The 18603-nt window shown below is 41.3% G+C and overlaps 1 pseudogene; it reads right to left on the minus strand.

The window, feature by feature from the left end:
- Positions 1-9703: 9703 nt before the first annotated feature.
- LOC129824509 (PAS domain-containing serine/threonine-protein kinase-like) lies at positions 9704-18398 on the minus strand (annotated as a pseudogene).
- Between the last annotated feature and the right edge of the window lie 205 nt (positions 18399-18603).

Raw genomic sequence — 18603 nt, forward strand, 5'->3', positions numbered from 1 at the left:
GGGCGAATGAGAGCTGAATCAACCAGAGGTCTGCCAGTGTCATGAGCTGATCACGCGCGCACGTGAGAGCGACCTGCGTTCCATTGCAATTCTAAAGACAAAGGAATACTCCGGTTGGAACATTATTGAAGATTTATGTTAAAAACATCCTAAAGATTGATTCTATACATCGTTTGACATGTTTTTACCAACTGTAATATAACTTTTCGTCTGAACTTTCGCCTGGACACTTGTCTTTCATAATTTGTTCAGATATACTTGAATGTGTAGTGTCAGCATTTGTTGCTGGCATGTCATGCCAAAGTTTGCTAATCTTGCCAATTAATAAATCATTAAAGTAGTTGGCAATATCAGTCGGTTTTGTGATTAATGAGCCATCATAATGTAGTTTCTTCTTTTTCTTTTTATTCAGTTTAGTCACATGATTTCTCAATTTGCAATACGTTTGCCATACCTCTCAACCAATTTTTTTTAAATGCCTCATCAATCCATGGGGATTTTACAGTTTTTACAGTCATTTTCTTAATGGTTGCATGTTTATTAGTAACTGGAATAAGCAATTTCATAAATGTGTCAAGTGCAGCGTCAGTTTGCTCCTCATTACACACCACGGACCAACAAATAATCTTTCCATCAACAACATAGGAATCACTACAAAACGTATTTTATACACTATATTAGGCCCAGCCTTTGGAATTTTCGTTTTCCTATGGCTACCTTATTGTGATCACTACATCCGATGGATCTGGATACTGCTTTAGAGCAGATTTCTTCAGCATTAGTAAAGATGTGATCAATACATGTTAATGATTTCTTTCCTGTGTTGTTTGTAACTACCCTGGTAGGTTGACTGAACCTAAACCAGGTTGGGAGGCACTGGTTACAGTTTGAAGCTTTTTCTTGAGTGGGCAGCTTGATGAGTGCCAGTCAATATTTAAATCTCCCAGAAAATATACCTCTCTGATGATATCACATACATTTAAGCATTTCACACATGTTATCCAGATACAAAACTAATCTGGCACTAACTTCGTTAGCTTGATTGCTAGCAGCTTAGCGGCTCTGTCAAGCAGGCTTCAACCTGTCTGTTAAGCGGGATTACGAGACAAGACATAGCAACCCTAGCTGGGGCGGCAGCGTAGCCTAGTGGTTAGAGGGTTTCACTAGTAACCAAAACATTGCAAGATCAAATCCCCGAGCCAACAAGGTACAAATCTGTCATTCTGCCACTGAACAAGGCAGTTAACCCACTGTTCCTAGGCTATCATTGAAAATAAGAATTTGTTCTTAACTGACTTACCTAGTTAAATAAATGTTCAATAAAAAAGCTAACCACATCACAGAATCCACGCAAAAACAAGTTTGATATTTAATGAATACTGGTTATGTTTTAGTCAAAAATAACAAACCGAGTGTTCCCAGCATACAATGTTCAGCTGCGCACTCTGATTTCACACTACTTTTGGATTATAATTGGATTTTAAGGCTCGTATGAATGTCCTGCTTAATTTAATGTTTGTGTCGTCATCGCAAATGAACGGCATTATACTCAATTAAAAAACCTTTCAACTTAAAATGGCTCTTCGGCTAGCTTTTTCTACAGCCTATATCAATGAGCGGTAGCATTCTAGCTAACAACTGCTGCATCCAAAATTGTTATTTTGCAAAGATCACAACCAAATATAATCTTGACGACTGTTCAAGCAAGAAACAAAACATAATTGTAAGCATAAGAGAACCCCAAAAAGTTAATTTATTTAGATGTAATAAAAACTTAAATCTAGGCTATGTTGAATGGGCGCCGATGGCGATGGCTTTCTTACTGACGCCAAGAATCATGCGCATCTGTGCCTGACGTCAGTGTGTCATCTACTGGCTTTTGACATTATCGATCAAAGTCTGCTGCTGGAAAAACGTATGTGTTATGGCTTTACACCCCCCGCTATAATGTGGATAAAGAGTTATTTGTCTAACAGAACACAGATGGTGTTATTTAATGGAAGCCTCTCAAATATATTCCAGGTAGAATCAGGAAGAGTAGCTGTTTAGGCCCCTTGCTTTTTTACATTTTTACTAACGACATGCCACTGACTTTGAGTAAAGCCAGAGTGTCTATGTATGCGGATGACTCAACATTATACATGTCAGCTACTACAGCGACTGAAATGACTGCAACACTCAACAAAGAGCTGCAGTTAGTTTCAGAGTGGGTGGCAAGGAATAAGTTAGCCCTAAATATTTCTAAACCTAAAAGCATTGTATTTGGGACAAAAGATTCACTAAACCCTAAACCTCAACTAAATCTTGTTATAAATAATGTGGAAATTGAGCAAGTTCCAAAAATGACTTTTTTGCAATGGGCTCAGAACATGGCAAATTGCAATTGGCTCAGAACATGGCAGCACGGCTGGCCCTTGGATGTACACAGAGAGATAATATTAATAATATGCTTGTCAATCTCTCCTGGCTCAAAGTGGAGGAGAGATTGACTTCATCACTACTTGTATTTATGAGCGGTATTGACATGACGAATGCACCAAGCTGTCTGTCTAAACTACTGGCACACAGCTCGGACACCCATGCATACCCCACAAGACATGCCACAAGAGGTCTCTTCACAGTCCCCAAGTCCAGAACAGACTATGGGAGGTGCACAGTACTACATAGAGCCATGACTACATGGAACTCCATTCCACATCAAGTAACTGATGCAAGCAGTTAAATTAGATTTAAAAAACAGATTAAAAAAACACCTTATGGAACAGCGGGGACTGTGAGGCAACAAAAACATAGGCACAGACACATGCATACACACACACACACACACACACGATAATATACGTACTACACACACACATACACATGGATTTAGTACTGTAGATACGTGGTAGTGGTGGAGTTGGGGCCTGAGGGCACACAGTGTGTTATGAAATCTGTGAATGTATTGTAATGTTTTTAAAATGGTATAAACTGCCTGAATTTTACTGGACGACAGGAAAAAAAACCTTGGCCTTGGCAGCAGCTAATGGATCCGTAATAAATACAAATACAACTTCTCCTATCTGTTTGAAATTCAGTGGTAAATGGGTTTTACGGTGGTAAATATGAAAATAAAAGGTTCCAATGAAACGAACACCCAAAACCTCTCTGTCATGGTTTAAACCCTTTATTTCTAGTGGGAGGCGTCCACTCAATAGTTCAGAATTTCCGCTTCAGTTGAACTCCGTTGCGCATCCATTTTTCTTTGTACTTCCTCATTTCCGTTCGCCACGCGTCCTTGATAAAAATAGCCTGTATGCCTGTATGTGTTAGATTTATCTGTCGATTCATTGTTTGCTTCTGTCAGTCAGCTGTTTCGGAGTGCTCATTGCTTTGTTTTTCAGGTGTGGGCTGGGTACTGGTGTTCTCGGTGCCCAGAAGTAGTAGACCATTAATTTAGCTTGATTATTTTAGATCAATATTTGTTTTCTTTCCTGGATCAGCTGATGATGGTCGACAATATCACTAGACAACTAGCCCACAGCTGGACACCAATGCACATCCAATCCATCCAAGAAGCATACGTTAAAGACAGTAGGCCTATAGGCTAGTTGATTCTTTCGGTTAGAAGCATTTGACTTTGAAGTGTCATAGGCCTGCATCATTTTGGGTTTGTGTGCCCATGAGAATTGTTTTCACGGCGAAACATAATGAAATGTTACACAAAGTGCATTTTCCAAGATCCATGTTTCGTACAGGGTTTAAGTTCAACGCTCTAATTCAATTATTAAATGCTTAATAATGGCACATAGCGCTGTCCTAAATATCATTCATGTAAGGAAAGAAAGGTAGTGTTTTATGTCACATGATCTGTAGAGAATCCAAGCATTAATTCATGGATTATGGATGACTAATATACTATGGTGTAAAACATGTTTTTATACAACTCATGTATTATATTAAATATAGGCTACCTATTCTCTGTGTGTTCATGTGTTTAAAATTGCCTTGGCTGAGAGGATAGTCTATCGGCCTAGTGGAGGGTAAACACAAATAAATGCAGTTTACCCACTTTTTTCTGAAAAAATGCATTGAAAGTACAGGGAGCATTACTTTTGACCCGCAATCAGTTTCCCCACCTATTTTTTTAACACTACACACTTGCTACAGGTAGGCCTATTAGAAGTTCATGGTAATACACATTGTAGCCTAATCGATCTAGTAAATTGACCATGTGTGTTAGGGGGACCATCTTTTCCCGGGACAGTTTCAGCTCCATTACAGGTGTCCTGACTTTTCAGGCTACAAAAAGGTACATTTGTCTGCAAGACGCATCAATTAACCTGGCTTAATCAATGGAAATCGCTGAATGTCATTTGGCACATTTGGGGTTGTTTTGTAACAGATTTCTGTAACAGGTTTCTATTTCCATTCATCAAATGGAGCGTGTATACATGCAGTTTGGATGCAGTTTGGAGTTTGCAGTTTGGATGCTGGAATTATTTTGGATTGGCCGAACATGTACAGGTAGCCTACTTTTTTAAATAAAAATATCAGATGAAATCAGATGAAAATATGCCTATTGTGTTCATGCCACATTAACAGGTAATCCATTTTTACCATTTAATAATGTATGTATTTATTATTAGGCCCATAAAACATTTTTGTAAAGCGCATGCACTCAATACAGAAACCGACGAATGTCATGGTGCAATGATGGGGTATCTGCAGCACGATATGCCTTTTCCACAATAATTGGACAAAAGTCCCCTCATCCTTTTTTTCCATCACCGGATGCAAGTTCCACATCAGTTTCCTCCATTTCTCCAACAATCCTCTAAAAATCTACATTGGCTCCGACTCCAATCTCAAGTTTCAAGTTATCTTTATTAAAGTAGCTAAATATTTTTATATTTGATTGACAATGAATAAAAAAAGGAAAACAGTCTGTGAAACTGTGATGGAGCATTTATTAATGAGAATGAAATGAAAATACTGTAACAAATATTTACAATTGTGCACTCAACACAATAATAAAATAAGCAGTTAACACTACTATTTCGTCGATGAACACGTCTGCTTTAAAACCTTTTCTCAAAAGGGGGTGCTGTTGGCACTTTGTAATAATTTCGTTCCCAAATTAAACTGCCTCGTACTCAATTCTTGCTCGTACAATATACATATTATTATTACTATTGGATAGAAAACACTCTAGTTTCTAAAATCGTTTGAATTATATCTGTGAGTAAAACAGAACTGGAGTTAGAGCAATTTTCCTATGAGGATGTGAGAATGCTGAAATCTGCAGGCTGTTCTGAGATCCGTTTATTAATTTGCCTGTCTTCTATTGGTTGAGATGTCAGCGAATAGTGAGAATTTAAATGGTGTTGCTAGGCAGATCTGAGAGCTTATAAATGGGCTGGCAACGTAGGGTCCGTCCTTTCTTCTCTTCGCATTACGCAAAAAGGACCTCTGAATGTCGTTCTAGAAAGCTCCCATTATAGCCCTTAGATATATCCGGCTCTGTTTTTATTCGATATAGGTGTTAAAGACATCATAATGTTGTTATTTTAAACTGAGTTATATCAGTTTATATCAGCATACTGCGATTTTCGGATATTTATTAGTGCTGCGTTTTAGTGAGTTGGGCACGTCTTTGCCACATGGCTAATGTTTACTGCTAATTCGAACGTTGAAGACGACAATCTACAACCGAGCAACGATTCTTTTGGAAAAAGGACATCTTGCCCAAGATTCTGATGGAAGCACATCAAATAGTAAGAACTATTTATGATGTTAATTCGTTGTTCTGTTGAAAAATGTTAAACTCATATTCCGCCCTTAATCTCGGTGCGGTCTCGCTTTAACGCACGCTGTATGTCGTAGTAACGTTAATTTTAAAAATCTAACACAGCGATTGCATTAAGAACTAATGTATCTTTCATTTGCTGTCCAACCTGTGTTTTTTAGTCAAGTTTAGGATTAGTTACTGATTACATTAGGTGCCTCTCCCAAGATTTCTCCCGACATATTGTTGGCAGCTTGGCTACTTTTCTCATTGTATAACCACGATTTGTGCCGCTAAATATGCACATTTTCGAACAAACCTTATATGTATTGTGTAATTTAATGTTATAGGACTGTCATCTGAAGAAGTTTGAGAAGGTTAGTGAAAAAATTTATATCTTTTGCTGGTTTATTCGTTATCGCTATTGTTGGCCTGAATCAATGCTGTTGTGTGGTTGGCTATTGTAGTAAGCTAATATAATGCTATATTGTGTTTTCGCTGTAAAACACTTAAAAAATCTGAAATATTGGCTGGATTCACAAGATCTTTGTCTTTCATTTGCTATACGCTGTGTATTTTTCAGAAATGTTTTATGAGGAGTATTTAGGTAATACACGATGGTCTCTGTAGTTATTCTAGTTGCTTTGGTGAGAGTTGTGATGGTGGCTGCAATGGTAAACTATGATTTATACCTGAAATATGCAAATTTTTCTAACAAAACATATGCTATACAATAAATATGTTATCAGACTGTCATCTGATTAAGTTGTTTCTTGGTTAGTGGCTATTTATATCTTTATTTGGTCTGTGAAATTGTGAAAAATGGTGGGAAAAAAAAGTTGTGTCTTTTGCTATCGTGGTTAGCTAATAGATTTACATATTGTGTCTTCCCTGTAAAACATTTTAAAAATCAGAAATGATGGCTGGATTCACAAGATGTGTATCTTTCATCTGGTGTCTTGGACTTGTGATTTAATGATATTTAGACGCTAGTATTTACTTGTGACGCTATGCTAGGCTATGCTAGTCAGCTTTTTTACTGATGGGGGTGCTCCCGGATCCGGGATTGTGATGAAGTAGAAGTGCTTTAATATATCAGATAACAGAAAAGCAAAGTGAATGCATCTGGGCTGTTGGAGACCAGTTGCATCTAAAATCAGTCAAATTTATGTGCAACTAGTTTGAGGTGGCTTGAGGTTTCAGTGCATTATATTTTGTAGTGAATCTAGTCTTCAGCTTATGACCTAAGGCTTTGGCAGCTATGCTACATTTTTATCTGCCTGATATATTCATGCTATACTGCACAGTTCCTCTTCAACTAGATTATAGCAAATAAAGGCACCCGTACGTAATATATAGTCAGCCCATTCTTATTTTGCTTCATCTTTTAGGTTGTATTCACTTGAAGTAAATAAATAGCTTTTGAGATACAGCTATCCACGTTTTAAAATTTTATTTTTTTTGTAGTAAAAGCAGACCTGGTGTTTAGCATTTCTTCTGTCAGTCCAGGGCCCGTATCCACAAAGCCTCTCGGAGTAGGAGTGCTGATCAGTTTAGCCTTTTAGAGAAAAATGAATACGAGTATATTGGATCAGGTTGGGGACCTGATCCGAGATCAGCAGTCCTACTCTGAAACGCTTTGTGGATTGAGGCCTAGGGTTTGTCAGTGTCCTAATATACAATGACGAGACCTGGGATGCATCCAATAGTTTAGTGGTTTCCACCCCTTGTCTCCTTCCCATAGAATAGGACAGTGCATATAAAAAGGGAATAGGATAGGAGAGGAAGAGGAAGCCATGTAAGACTATTGAGATGCATCCCTGAAGTTCAGAATCTTCATTAATTCAGAGGTACTTCATGAGCTCCGTGAAGAGAAGAAAGTGACTATGGGTGAATGTCTGAGGCTGCTCTAATATTGAAACAATCCTATACAGATTAGTGTCTTTTTCTTATTTTCCTGATTAGCTATTGCAAAAAAAACTTTAAAAAAGCCAATGGAGATGAGAGAAAACAACAAACCTTGAACGTGGCTCTTGCTGTCGAGGAACACCTCCTCCCAGCTGTAGTCGGCCAGGCAGGTGGGCTGGCGGATCCAGTTCTGCAGTAGGAGCTGCTCCAGGGTTATCCTCGGTCGGGGGTCAGGCTGCAGCAGCTCAGACAGCACAGCATGCCGGTCTGGAGGAGCACAGGCCTTGTTTTTCAACCACTCCACAAAGTTCTTGTTAACAAACTATAGTTTTGGCAAGTCGGTTAGGACATCGACTTTGTGCATGACACAAGTAACTTTTTCCAACAATTGTTTACAGACAGATTATTTAATTTATAATTCACTGTATCACAATTCCAGTGGGTCAGAAGTTTACATACACTAAGTTGACTGTGCATTTAAACAGCTTGGAAAATTCCAGAAAATTATGTCAATACTTTAGAAGCTTCTGATAGGCTAATTGACACCATTTGAGTCAAATGGAGGTGTACCTGTGGATGTATTTCAAGGCCTACCTTCAAACTCAGTGCCTCTTTGCTTGACATCATGGGAAAATCAAAAGAAATCAGCCAAGACCTCAGAAAAAAAATTGTAGACCTCCACAAGTCTGGTTCATCCTTGGGGGCAATTTCCAAACGCCTGAAGGTACCACGTTCATCTGTACAAACAATAGTATGCAAGTTTAAACACCATGGGACCACGCAGCCGTCATACTGCTCTGGAGGAGACGCGTTCTGTCTCCTAGAGATGAACGTACTTTGGTGCGAAAAGTGCAAATCAATCCCAGAACAACAGCAAGGACCTTGTGAAGATGCTGGAGGAAACAGGTACAAAAGTATCAATATCCACAGTAAAACGAGTCCTATATCGACATAACCTGAAAGAGCGCTCCGCAAGGAAGAAGCCACTGCTCCAAATCCGCCATAAAAAAGACAGACTACGGTTTGCAACTGCACATGGGGACAAAGATCGTACTTTTTGGAGAAATGTCCTCTGGTCTGATGAAACAAAAATAGAACTGTTTGGCCATAATGACCATCGTTATGTTTGGAGGAGAAAGGGGGAGGCTTGCAAGCCGAAGAACACCATCCCAACCGTGAAGCACGTGGTGGCAGCATCATGTTGTGGGGGTGCTTTGCTGCAGGAGGGACTGGTGCACTTCACAAAATAGATGGCATCATGAGGGAGGAAAATTATGTGGATATATTGAAGCAACATCACAAGACATCAGTCAGGAAGTTAAAGCTTGGTCAAAAATGGGTCTTCCAAATGAACAATGACCCCAAGCATACCTCCAAAGTTGTGGCAAAATGGCTTAAGGACAACAAAGTCAAGGTATTGGAGTGGCCATCACAAAGCCCTGACCTCAATCCTATAGAACATTTGTGGGCAGAACTGAAAAAGCGTGTGCGAGCAAGGAGGCCTACAATCCTGACTCAGTTACACCAGCTCTGTCAGGAGGAATGGGCCAAAATTCACCCAACTTTTTGTGGGAAGCTTGTGGAAGGCTACACGAAAAGTTTGACTTAAGTTAAACAATTTAAAGGCAATGCTACCAAATACTAATTGAGTGTATGTAAACTTCTGACCCACTGTGAATGTGATGAAAGAAATAAATCTGAAAAAAATCATTCTCTCTATTATTATTCTGACATTTCACATTCTTAAAATAAAGTGGTGATCCTAACTGACCTAAGACAGGGATTTTTTACTAGGATTAAATGTCAGGAATTGTGAAAGAAAGAGAGATAAAGAGATGACATTTCACACAATACCCATCATTAGCACTTTTATTTTTCTGCCCATATTTCACAGTTTCCTTTCTACACTCAGATGCCAAGAGATAAAGCACCCATTCTTCCTGAGATTGTCAACCAGAGAGAATGTCTCCCTCTCCTGTCCCGTACCTGTCTGAAGATGTAGCTGGCCAGTGGCTCGTCCACATGGGGCTATTTGTCTATGAACTCAAACAGGTCCAGGCCCTCTCCATGCTTTTCCATCACAATCTGGAAGTAACTCTCGTTCTCAAACACCTCTTAGAAACAGACAGATGTATAGAGATTAGATACAGATGATGAACTGATAAACGAAGGGAAAAGAGACTTTTCGATCTGTGTTTTTAGTGTATACGGTGTGTGTTATTTTGTGTCTGTAGATGTTGGTTACCACAGAACCAAATTTGAAATGAGGAGGAAAAAAACACACAAGGAGGATGAGAGAAAAGTTGTGATCCCCTCTAGTCCTTTAAAAGGCTGCCTCTTTACCTTGACAATGTTGTGGTGTTGTAGGCGGGTGAGTATGGCGGTCTCCTGGCAGACACCTTCCTGATGAACTTCACCACCTGAGAAATTAGAGAAATTGATAATAAATGATTGTGGGACCTGGACTACTGTCCAGTCATGTGGTCAGGTACCACAAGAGGAACTTAGAAAAATGACAATGGACCCAGACCATGACAGCGCGGTTGGCCCTTACATGGAGAGCTAACATTAATAATATGCATGTCAATCTCTCCTTGTTCCGTGTAGAGGAGACATTGACTTCATCACCACTTGTATTTGTAAGAAGGATTGAAAATACTGAATGCACCGCGCTGTCTGTTTAAACTACTAGTACACAGCTCAGACACTAATGCATACCCCACAATAAATGGACTGTGAAGAGACCTCTGGTGGCAAGTCCAGGACAGACTATGGGAGGCACACAGTACTACATATCAAGTAACTCATGCAAGCAGTAAAATCATATTTAAAAAAACTGAAGAACAGCGGAGACACACACACACAATAAAATGCGGGGGCCTGAGGGCACAAACTAAATATGTTGTAAAATGTAATGTAATTATTATATATACATATGTACAGTAACAGTCAAAAGTTTGGACACACCTACTCATTCCCAGTTTTTTCTTTATTTTACTATTTTCTACATTGTAGAATAATAGTGAAGACATCAAAACTATGAAATAACACAAATGGAATAATGTAGTAACCAAAAAAAAGTGTTCAACAAATCAAAATGTATGTTATATTTGAGATTCTTCAAATAGCAATCCTTTGCCTTGATGACAGCTTTGCACACTCTTGGCATTCTCTCAACCAGCTTTACCTGGAATTATTTTCCAACAGTCTTGAAGGACGTCCCACATATGCTGAGCACTTGCTTTGACTTATCTCCACGGTCCAACTCATCCCAAACCATCTCAATTGGGTTGAGGTCAGGTGATTGTGGAGGCCATGTCGCGGCCGTTGAAAGGAGAGGACCAAGGTGCAGCGTGGTGAGCGTACATTTTCTTTATTTTAATAAAAATGACGCCGAACAAAACAATAAACAATACCAAAACAAACCATGAAGCTTAAGGCTATGTGCCATCAAACAAAGTCTACTTCAAACAAAACAGGTGGAAAAAATGGCTACCTAAGTATGGTTCTCAATCAGAGACAACGATAGCCAGCTGTCTCTGATTGAGAACCACACCCGGCCAAACACAAAGAAATAGAAAACATAGAAATAAAGAAACTAGAATGCCCACCCTAGTCACACCCTGGCCTAACCAAAATAGAGAATAAAAGCCTCTCTATGGCCAGGGCGTGACAGGCCAGGTCATCCGATGCAGCACTCCATCACTCTCCTTCTTGGTCAAATAGCCCTTACACAGCCTGGAGGTGTGTTTTGGGTCACTGTCCTGTTGAACAACAAATGATAGTACCACTAAGCAGAAACCAGATGGGATGGCGTATCGCTGCAGTTTGCTGTGGTAGCCATACTAGTTAAGGGTGCCTTGAATTTTAAATGAATCACAGACAGTCTCACCAGAAAAGCACCATCACACCTTCCCCTCAATGCTTCACGGTGGGAACAACACATGTGGAGATCATCCGTTCACCTACTCTGCGTCTCAAAAAGGCACGGCGGTTGAAACCAAAAATCTGAAATTTGGACTCATCAGACCAAAGGACAGATGTCCACCGGTCTAATGTCCATTGCTCTTGTTTCTTGGCCCAAGCAAGTCTTTTCTTATTATTGGTGTCCTTAAGTAGTGGTTTCTTTGCAGCAATTCGAACATGAAGGCCTGATTCATGCAGTCTCCTCTGAACAGTTGATGTTGATGTGTCTGTTACTTGAACTATGTGAAGCATTTATTTGAGCTGCATTTTCTGAGGCTGGTAACTCTAATGAACTTATCCTCTGCAGCAGAGGTAAGTCTGGGTCTTCCTTTCCTATGGTGGTCCTCATGAGAGTCAGTTTCATCATAGCGCTTGATGGTTTCTGCGACTGCACTTGAAGAAACTTTGAAAGTTCTTGAAATGTTCCGCATTGACTGACCTTCATGTCTTAAAGTAATGATGGACTGTCATTTATCTTTGCTTATTTGAGCTGTTCTTGCCATAATATGGACTTGGTCTTTTACCAAATAGGGCTATCTTATGTATACTAACACAACGGATTGGCTCAAATGCATTAAGAAGGAAAGAAATTTCACAAATGAACTTTTAACAAGGCACACCTGTCAATTGAAATGCACTCCAGGTGACTACCTCATGAAGCAGGTTGAGAGAATGCCAAGAGTGTGCAAAGCTGTCATCAAGGCAAAGGGTGACTACTTTGAAGAATCTCAAATCTCAAATATATTTTGATTTGTTTTACACTTTACTACATGATTCCATATGTGTTATTTAATAGCTTTGATGTCTTCAATATTATTCTACAGTGTAGAAAATAGTAAAAATAAAGAAAAACCCTGAGATGAGTAGGTGTGTCTAACCTTTTGGCTCGTACTGTATAGAAAACAGTGTCTCCTCTGGACTGACATGATGTTACAGTACCCACAACATGTGTGAGTACTGTCCATCTTTAACTTTACTAGTAAAAGAGAAGCACATTGTCAGTCTCACCTTCTGTCCGTCTGAGAGTCTGCAGGCCTGCCACACGAAGCCGAAGGCCTCTTTCCCCATGGAGTGGAGTGGCTGGTGTTCCTCTGAGAACTGGCCCTCGCATGCACGGGAGTGCTCCAGGTCCACCGTGGGGTGCAACGCCTCCCCGACCCCGCTGTGTCTGACCTCCATGGTCGCCTGAGTCAAAATATACAAATATATTATACATTTCAATAGTCTAAAGAGGAATACTCTTATTTTTTGTGAGATTTTACGACAACATTCAGATGCACACAAACATACACAACATCACCCCTGCCCAGACCCACCTGCTCGCTCAACCTCGTCTCCAGCTACCGTATCACCCCCCCCCCCGCCACATGGCCTCAAACTGCACCATTTTGTTTGTTCTCACTCATGCCTTAAAATATGCAGACAGATGGGCTAAAATAAAATTTACATTGTAAAAGTTCTGACAGCTAACTTTCTAACTCCGCTTAGGTCTGTTACGGTGACCGTATTACCGCCAAACTGGCAGTCATGAGTCACGAAAGTGAATACTGGAACAATATTTCTAACATCAGAAAGTATTTTTGTTAAGATAGCAAAGTGATTTTAGGAGCCATAAGAGATCATTGTTTACCATAAACTTTGCATAGTAAGTAGCCACACCCAGAGTGAGGTCAGAGAGTGTGTCAGCCTGACAGAACCGTCCGTGTCGACCAGAGTGCATAAAAGGATTTGTAAAGAAATGAATATTTAGACCAGGAAAGACAGGGAGTTGCAGCCCACGTCTAAAGTGGTTTGAACTCTGAATCTCATAGACCAGAACATCGCAAGGCTGCAGCTGCGTGTGTAAAGTGGGTTTGAACCCTGAATACCAACAAGAGGTGGAGAAGATAACTCCCCTCTCAGACAATCACTGGTACAGCTGATTATCTGTCCTAACTGAAGTATCTAGAAAAACGAATGTAAGTGGCACCATTCAACTACTCTTCTCAAATCACCATAGTACGCTACTCTAATAACCATTGACACGGCAGGCTAGCCTATTTTCAAATAAGCAGCTTCAGGAGCGAATGAAACAAAGTGAACTCTGTAGTTCTGTTCAGGACTACACAATGGTCAAAGACATTCACACGTAAATACATGAATGATTTTTTATTCCAAACGGGTGGCGGGTTCGTGTGCAAAGTATATGATTCATGTGAGAATAGTTTCTAAAATGTATCAACGATAAGTCTCTCTCCCCCTCTCTATCTCCATGTCATTGTGTAAGAAGCAGCCATATTCTTGTCAGTCCGCTAGGGACCTTTTCCTAATGTATTAAGTGTGTATGTTTATCCTGTGTTATTATTTAGTTAGCTAGTAAATAAATATTTAAACCAATTTGTGTAGTACTGAATTATAAGTATTGCTGTTTTTTTTTGCAGATGCAGGAGATTACGACTGTTCAGAATTATGATTTGATAAGAGGTTATGGTTAATACGTTGACTGTTTTATGGATGTTATGGGTAAAGACCTTTAGAGTTTAATTCGAGAGATGGTAACTCTTTAAACAACTGCTCTCGTTGTCACGTTCTGACCTTAGTTCCTTTGTTTTGTCTTTTGTTTTAGTATGGTCAGGGCATGAGTTGGGTGGGTTGTCTATGTTAGTTTTTCTACGATTTTCTATTTCTGTGTTTGGCCTGATATGGTTCTCAATCAGAGGCAGCTGTCAATCGTTGTCCCTGATTGGGAATATATTTAGGTAGCCTGTTTTCTGTTGGGTTTTGTGGGTGGTTATTTTCAGTCTTTGTGTGTCTGCACCAGACAGAACTGTTTCGGTTTTCACTTTGTTGTTTTGTATTTGAAGTGATCAGTTTTGGATTTATTAAATAAGATGAACACTAACCACGCTGCGCTTTGGTCCTCTCCTTCCACCGACGACAACCGTTACACTCATGGTGCCCCAAATTCCCAATGAGTTAATTGTTACCTGATTAATTTAATCAGGTAACAATTAAACATAGTTAGTTGCTTTGATAAATATCAGTCATCAGATTAATGAAAGTAAAGTCACAACATGTTTATTTTGACCTGTCTAAAAGAAATAATGAATTTATTGTGAAGTTGTAGGCTATATTCATGGATTTATTAGACTTTTTAAAATGTAGATGTTCCAAAGGTCTGCATCAGTGGATGTGTGGAAGCCAGGAGAAATTGGTTTATGTTAATTAACGGTCAATTACTGTGAGACCGAGATTTGCTTGACAATCACCGGCTGCCAAAATGTTGTGACCACCACAGCCCTAACTCCGCCCATAACTTTTAGACTTTATACAATTCCCAGAAGGCATGAATTACTGAGTCATTGTTCGTTTTACAAAGTGGAATACTCTCATACGTTTACTGGACGGGGGAAAGAAAAATATTTCAACTACCTGTTTATTAAATAAAATCTAGTTTTTTTCCAGATCAATCTGGAATTTCTACTGTCTCTATACTGACCTCTACCAGACTTAGTGCTGATGCGTCCTGTAGTGAAGCACTGTTGCTGTAGATGTCACTATAATGCAACATGGCATCCTGCTGGCCAGGCCTGCTCAGCCACACACCAAACACACACCTGCCCCCATGGAGCTCAGCCCTACGGATGTCACACTGCACCTCTGGAGGGAGGAGAAAAAACAAAAAAGCGGGTCGGACTCCACCAAGTACGGGGAAGGGGTGTGCAGGAGTTTGGCGGTATCATCTGAGGTATAGGAGAACTCGTCATTATCAGCATGTGCCCCAACACTAGGCAGCTCTATACTTCCACTCAGGTCCGGCTCTGCCATGGCCCGAGTCACCTAGTCCCCGTTGGTGTCCGGGTCCAGGTAGCAGATGGCTGAGTCCACAACCTGGGCTGACTGGGAGGCCCCATCCTCTGGACTGGATCCCCCATGACCCAAAAGTTAGGCTTAGTCCCATATCCACCCCTAGCCCCTACAATTGATCTTCACTTAGATCTACAAAGATTGTATTAGACATGCAATTCGCCTACTTGAGGCATTCATCACCTACTGATTTATCATTATATTTGATTTGGTATTTGATTAATATGTGGGAGGTGTCAGTGGGAGGTATCAGTGACATTTACTAGCCAAAGTGGAAATGAAAATCAGCATGAAAACCAAAGGGAGCATGACGCACCCACGCTATGTGGTTATTTCGGGACTGAACTAACTTGCCCACAGGTAACGAAGGTGACTCACCTGACCATGGGTGTGGAGGTAACATCAGCGGGCCCAGGGTGGAGGGAGTGCTGCCCTGCTGCTCCATTCTTGTACTGGTCCCAGTAAAGATCCTGCCCTTTCCAGTGGAGCTGTTTCTCCCCAGTCCTGCCTGCTGTGCCATGGCCACGTCACCAGCCAGTAGAGAGGTGGGTTCTAGAAAAAAATAAGTAATTATTTGAACAAGCACAATCCCTATTGAATTGTTCTTTTGGCAGCCTTACTTTGATTACATGAAAGTACAAGTGATTTGGGTATTTGAGACGCCATGAAGAAGAATCACCGATGTGATCAGCACAACAGTGAAATCAGGAAGAATGGTTTGGGGGGGTAGGTTCTTTTCAGTATGCATGAAGGACGATCACACTTTGACTATGCAGAAAGGAAATGGATTTCATGAATAACGCGAGCACGGGAAACATCAGAAAAGTTAGTGACGAGTGAGAGCCAAACTTTTCCCTGCTGAAGTTTTGCCTCCCATTGGGAGTGTGTGACTGCGATGAGTGACCATTCTAGTTCCAGGGACAGGGTTAGGACGACGAGAGCATCTACAGGGGTCTGGAAGGAGTGAGATGGAGAGGAACAGACACTTACTGCTCCGCCTACTGGAGATGCAGGAAACAAGGAGTCTGACAAACACCCATAGCTGGCTGCCATCCAACAGTGTTTGTTTTCATGGAGTGGAAAGCGCCAATTGGATTACAGGATGCATCCCAGCCCAGGTGCTCATCTTGATGCTAAACCAATAGAGGTTCAGTGTCCCTGGCACTACACACACATTGTTCATCTCTACAACAGTGAGTGTTCCTCACTCCTGGTTCTGGAGAGACAGTGTGTGCAGGCGTTTGTGCCAGCCCAGCACTAACGCAACTGGGACAATCAAAGACTTTCTTGATGAATAGTTGATTAGCTGAATCAGGTGTGTTAGTGCTAGGCTGGAATAAAAGCCTGTACACACTACGGCCCCCTAGAACAAAGAGAGAAAGTAAACTAGAAGAGTCAACCTTGTTGCTAGTAGAGGGGTTGGACGAGCCTCTGTGTAGAAACCCACACCCTGGATGATGGGTAGAGGACTGGCACCATTCTCCGAGCCACAGGAACACTCATAGAAGGCAGGCATCAGGAAGGTGACATCCTGTAGGGACCAAAGACTGACTGAGGACTATTCAATAGAGCTACATTAGGCAGCCCACTACAGCATATAGACACAGTCTACAGAAGAAAAGTACTCTGAAGTACTTTAGCTTATTGAATACAAAAGGTTCATAAAATGAGTCTCGTTTCCATCAGCCATTACCTGAAAACACAATGAAGGGTGCAGAACTCATAACTATGATAAAGATGAAAATGTATATTAGAAAGAATTTAATTGAAAGCAAACCCCTGAACCAGAGTCTGTATGACATAAGAGGTGCCATTGAATACCTTTCCCTGTAGCTCAGCGTTGCCATAACCCAGGAGGCTGAGGGTGGAGGGTGAGGAGACCACTGAGGGGGGCAAACACCCACACCATCCCAGAAAACACCAGCCCCGAACCAGAGGAGAGGACACCACTGTCCTCTTTGACTCCTGAAGGATGGCACATAGACTTCAGAGAAATAAATCATATTGATCTTACATTATGCATGGAATTATACATAAAACATAATGTAAAAAGAATAGAAAACGAGAATACCACTGTGTCCTACCAGAGGACAGTTCCTTTCCATGTGGCTGCTCACAGTGTTGTGAGGGCTCTGCTGCTCTGCAGACTGGGAAGGAGAGGAGGGGGAAACACTGCTGGTTCTTGAGTCCTCCAGAGGTGTCTTTGGGTTCTGAGCAGACCAACCCATCCCCATCCCTCAGCTGCTGGGGTTTCCCACACACCACTGCCCCCTGGGGTTTAATACAGAGGGGAAGGGAGGTGCCCCCCCCCCCCTGTGCCCCTGCTTCGACTGGACACAGGGAGTACAGGAGGGGACTAAGTACAAACCCCTAAGGGGCCCCAGAGTTGAGGATCAGCGTGGCAGACGTGTTGTTGCCTACCCTTACCACCTGGTGGCAGCCCGTCAGGAAGTCCAGGATCCAGTTGCAGAGGGAGGTGTTTAGTCCCAGGGTCCTTAGCTTACTGATGAGTTTCTTGGGCACTATGGTGTTGAATGCTGAGCTGTAGTCAATGAACAGCATTCTCACATAGGTGTTCCTTTTGTCCAGGTGGGAAAGGGCAGTGTGGAGTGCGATTGAGATTGCGTCGTCTGTGGATCTGTTGGGGCGGTATGTGAATTGGATTTGGTCTAGGGTATCCGAGAGGATGCTGTTGATGTGAGCCATGACCAACCTTTCAGAGCACTGCATGGCTACCGACGTGAGTGCTACAGGACGGTAATCTTTTAGGCAGGTTACCTTCGCTTCCTTGGGCACAGGGACTATGGTGGTCTGCTTGAAACATGTAGGTATTACAGACTCAGTCAGGGAGAGGTTGAAAATGTCAGTGAAGACACTTGCCAAATGGTCCGCGTATGCTTTGAGTACACATCCTGGTAATCCATCTGGCCCCGCGGCTTTGTGAATGTTGACCTGTTTAAAGGTCTTGCTCACATCAGCTACCGAGAGCGTTATCACAGTCATCCAGAACAGCTGGTGCTCTCGTGCATGCTTCAGAGTTGTTTGCCTCGAGGCGAGTATAAAGGGCATTTAGCTGGTCTGGTACAGTGCTTCCTCCTTTAAAAGTTGTGTCATAC

This window comes from Salvelinus fontinalis, chromosome 26, assembly GCF_029448725.1.
Source record: "Salvelinus fontinalis isolate EN_2023a chromosome 26, ASM2944872v1, whole genome shotgun sequence".
Taxonomy (NCBI): Eukaryota; Metazoa; Chordata; class Actinopteri; order Salmoniformes; family Salmonidae; genus Salvelinus; species Salvelinus fontinalis.